Raw genomic sequence first — 5,536 nt, 5'->3', positions numbered from 1 at the left:
AGTTAAGTACGTACACTTATATTGAGGCAAGCGGTCGACAANACTCCGAGATAGAGAAGTATATATATATATTACTATATATACTATACTATATATATACTATATATATATATATATATTATCTATACGTATATAATATTGTCTTCGTAAGTTTTTCTGCCTTTCCATCCTGATGTCCTAACCCGTTGTTGGTCGTGAAGTTATTTAATAAGTCAAGACATTAATTAGGGAAGCGACACAGTTTCGTTGAGCTCAGAACTCTTTGTTGAACTCATCGAAATTATATCACTTTTAATCCTTGGTGCAAACACAAAATAGACTGAACATTTCATTGAATACTTAATCTAAGAGAAATTACAGACAAAAAATTCTTTCTCTCTTTCCTTTTCTTTCTGGAAAAAGTTAAAGCTTACATTTAAAAAATTATAAAAAGGGAAATAGGAAAACAAAAAGAGAAACAGAAAAAGTTACTGACGAGTGGATACAGTTAGGAACGACTTGTCGCTTGAAACTAAATGAAATGCGATTGAGAATCATTCGTCGCGATTGCAGATTATAAAATGGGAACGAATGAGAAACGGTCCGCATCGATAGGGAGAAAATACAATTCTACGCGCCTGTATGTCGGATGTAAGGAAGAGATCCGTTGCAGCCGGAATTATCCGTTGCTCGATCGATTAGTGTACTATGTCACGCGTATCCGCGTATATAATATTACATTATAATTATATAAAAATATATTTCTTAATTGTTAACACTATAATAAATGAGTATTATAAGCATTATATTTGCACATTTTTTTATCTTTCTTTCCTTTTCTTTTTTCGCATAGTGATAGTGGTAAACACGATGCCTATCGCGGATAACCGAAGCTTCTACACGCACGAAACGTCGAGGAAGTACAACCGTGACGTACCGGTTTGCCGTATGCCGCGCACACACACATACACACACACACACACACACACACACACACACACACATTCACTCACTCACTCACTCACTCACTCACACACGCACACACGCACGCACACAAACATACACACACTGGCACAAAATTTCAATAATACGGTAATATCTGTATCTCATCTTTCTTCTCGTTATTTTTTTTTTATCAATAACAATATCACTTATCACTTGTAGTACTCGTGTAAATAAAAAGACGCATAAACTGTTATAAAATACATTCTCGAGTATTATCAATCTGTAGAGTATATATATATATAATATACGTCCTTATCTCTCTACGCGTTCGAACGAATAAAATCATATAAACGTCGTAATAATTTTAATCGTACAATATTGGAAGCATTTAATATCATACTTAGGTGTTACGGTTATTTTCGGGCCTCGGATTTCGGTGAAGAGATTATTGCGAGGTTTCGATGCACGTTTCGTGTTTCTTTGCGCCGCACCTTTCCATAAAAATATAAATATACAAAAGACGAAAGGACACTCTGAACATTTCGGACATCCTTTTGACGTCTTTTGCATACATTCTTTCAGATTTCTATGTTATACATGTCACATCAAAATCTAATTTCCAAACTACTACAATCTCTGCACGCGTCGCGCGTTTTGAGAGATTACTTCCGCTGGCGAAAGCGAGGTCAGAATTAATTCTGATGAAAGGTGCCACACAGTGCTTATTCGTTGCAAGAGGAAAAAGTGATAAATAAAATGGAAGAGGCCCTGAGAAACGGATCCTCGCGGAATGTGTAACGCATTTCACGACGTACTACGTATTTCTCATCGTCTCGAACAATTATCACGTTAGACATTACAGGAATAACGCATCATCAACTTGCCACCATGTAAGTACAATAGTATATAAAAAAAGAAAAGACCTTCTCGCATGACATCGATCACCGACCCGCATGGCCCTTAAATCCAAACTCGCTCTTTCTCTTTCTTTTTCTTTCGTTTTTATACATATAATAATAATAGAATAATAATATAATAATATAGCCTGCTTTCTTCGAGTAAAGTTATTCATTGTAAGGAAGTGGAACATGAGATTCTAATCTCCGTCTTTACAATCGACAAAATTCCTTAATGTTAAGCTCAATTAACAGCTGTACCCCAGACATATTTGATTTGGTAAAACTCAATTATATCCATCTTTACTCGTGTAAAACGAGTACTCATTATACTATGCGCGATCTCCATTCTTATATTCAAATTATCGTTGGAACCTGAGGTTTGGAAATTATTTGTCGAGATATCTGGCACGTGCTTCGCGAAGATTAACTGTTTAAAAACTTCCCTTTTCTATTTATTTCGATCATCGAATCTAATATATTTCGTATATTTTTTGCGAATGGATATCGCGCTTCTCATACGGACGTAGCTAACAAATTTGTACATTAATTAGTTTTCTTATTATTGTCATGGTATATATAATATTTTGTTAATAAAAATACTAAAATATTATGTATATTATATTATATATATAATAGATTATTGCATTATGCTTTTTGGTACCGTTATATGCGTTTGGCTTATTTGTCGACACGCTTGCCGCGAGTAATTTTCTTTTTTATTTATATTCACCGGTTTTCATTTTTTTTTAAGTTCTAAAATAAAATTAGTAAAATTTCTAAAGTCGGCTCAGACGATTCGAGATAAAACAATATTATTTTCTTTATCTCAGTTACGAGATTTAATATACATTTTGACATCTAAGTTTTCCGAATTGCATCGTCTAAACCGTTCTTCATCTTTTTCTTTTTCTTTGAAGTACGAACCGACGAGCAATAACGCCATGGCTTTATAATGTGATGTCGCGCAGCATCTTAGGTATACATTATCTATATTTATATAGCTTCACAAAACATCGCGGCGTCTCTTAAAATTCATACCGCGAGAGGAGAGTATAAAGGCGTTCTAGCGTTTTCACACGAAATGGGAGTTTCGAATAAACCCAGACGTAAAAGAGGAATTCTAAACGTAAGAAAAAAAAGCATAGTCTTATATAGATCATCCAGTAAGAGCAAAATGTCAGCAATAGCTAGCAGTTTGTCAGTAAATTCAAGCAGAATATTACAACATACTGGCATCAACTGCATCCGCATTATAAGCTTACATTCTACCAGCAAAGTCTGCCGATACAATTTACCGAACAAAATCTGTCATTTCATAATCATTTAAATGTAATATCTTCAAATATAAGTCAAATTTGAGTAGTATAGCGAAAGAAGTTGTGATAAGTGACAAACAGAGAAAAAAAGAGAAGAAGAAGAAAATTAATATGGAAGAAATATTTTAAAAGAAGCTGTTAAGAGTGATATATTGGAGATAGAAAAAGAAAAGAATTGATGAAAAGAGCAGATAAGAAGAGAAGAAGTAAAAAAGAAGAGCAAGAACGATATTCCTGAAAGTTTGGAAGTACAGTGAGGAAAAAATGAAAAAAAGATGGGTTTGGATTTTGTAACAGAATTTGGTAAAGAATGATGAGAAAGCGTTAGGAAATAAAAGAGAAAGAGGTTATAGACGGTAAAATTGATTCCGTCATTATATCAAGAATATCTCGCGTTAAGTGTACACATACACTAAGAGAAAAATTATTTTAATTACTATAATTCAATTAATTTATAGCATTTTTGTTGTTATACATTTTTTTGATAAAATTATAAATACAATTATTATCAAAATTATAGCAATAACTATAAAATGAATAAAAGAGTCCTAATCATAATTATATTATTTTGCTATATCGATTATAGTTACAAGTATTAAAAACTTTTCTCTTAGTGTAGGACAAGACCCAGTTGCGAATACTCAAAATTATTGGACCTCATTAAGGTGGTTCTACAGTAAAGTGCTGAAAATTTGTGGGACCCTCACCAGGATCCACCTAAAATTACGAATGTCTGCATAAATGTTTGCACGAATGTTTGAATAAAATATTAAAATTACATGTATATTTTAATAAAATAGTAGAAAATAAACAATATTTAGTATAAAAAAAGTAATGAAATAAAAAGAAGTTGATTTCTTATACAATTTGTTTTTGTGAAAATTCGATATAATATAATAATATAATATAATTTTTCTATTTTAATATTAAATATCTTTTAGAATGACCGATTACTTTTTTGGGATCATTACAATTGTAATTTTTTTAACTATTATAATCTCGTTTTTTTAAAGAAATTTATGGTAATGTTTGTGTGCGATTAGTATAAAAGTGCCTCCAATCCTTATGTCACTAGGTTTAAAGTGAAATGATGACATTTTCAATATTTTTTTCTCTTATTTCATCAATAACCTAAAATTTTGCACACGTCAAGTTCAGTATTTCAACTTCATTACATTAAAAAAGAAGACATTTCTATGGTAACTCGATTTACTGTAGAATCACCTTAATTGCTAAATCGATTAAGTTCTAAATAAGTTCAATTGATAACTTCTTAGTGAGAAATAACGGAGTCGACATCGAATCGATGTTGATTCGACATCGATTTCATTGTCATTTCTCACTAGATTGAGTTTGAATTACAATAAAGTATACGCAACGGTATACATTTGAATAATCATTAAAAAAAGATCAGTATAACAAAAATATAGCGACAATGTTATTACTGACAATGTATGTATATTAGTAACACATTGTACTAATAACAATACATCATTCTTGTAAAACATAACGTTTATTATGTCTTACAAACTTGAATAGAAAATTTTGAATTGTTTAGAATATAATAAAGAAAATAAGGAATATCAAAAGCAACAAAATACGTCCATTTAGTCTTAGTATGAGCTATTAAAGCTTATTGAAATATATTGTGATATACTCATTTGAAAAAGTATATCTTATGCCTAAATGAATAAAGAATTCTATAGCCTACAATTTTGTTCACCATAGTGATGGCGATCAGAACAATACAAAGTAGTATCAAATTGGATACAGTAGGGAAGCAAAAGATAATATATAAGATAATATATAAGATTTGCAAAAAAGGAAGGGGGCGAAAAAGTCATGGAAGCATGTATAGGAATAATATAGGAATTAAATTTCAAGAAACAAAAGAGAGAGAAGGAGGGATAAGTAATTAAGAAAAACATAATAACAATGAAGAGAGAAATAATCAAAGATTTTGCTTGGTTTTTGATGGCACTCTACTAATAAAATTTGTACTGACACTTTGCAAAAATCTTTTGGATAGATTTAGTTATCTGAGTGACTGTGCATTCTTATACAATAGCTGATGGCAACATTGAAGGACAGAAATATATATAGTCACATGTCTGTCACATAATGTTCTGGAAAAAGTTAATGTAAGAAAACATAAAAATAAGAATACATAAAAATAAGAAAACATAAAAATAAGATAATGCGTAGTTCCGTAACAATTTGTTGATAAATTCCACGGTTAATCCTGGAATTTATCTTTATTTTATATATATATATATATATATATATATATATATATATATATGTAGTTAATTTAAAATTAAAATTTAAAGTTAAAGTTAAAAAGTTAAAAAGTTAAAGGTAAGTAAAGTAAGGTAAAGTATAATAACTACAAGTAAG

Source organism: Atta cephalotes, assembly GCF_000143395.1.
Source record: "Atta cephalotes unplaced genomic scaffold scaffold00045, whole genome shotgun sequence".
NCBI classification, from domain to species: domain Eukaryota; kingdom Metazoa; phylum Arthropoda; class Insecta; order Hymenoptera; family Formicidae; genus Atta; species Atta cephalotes.
The sequence above is the reverse complement of the archived record's forward strand: the minus strand, read 5'-3'. Positions refer to the sequence as shown.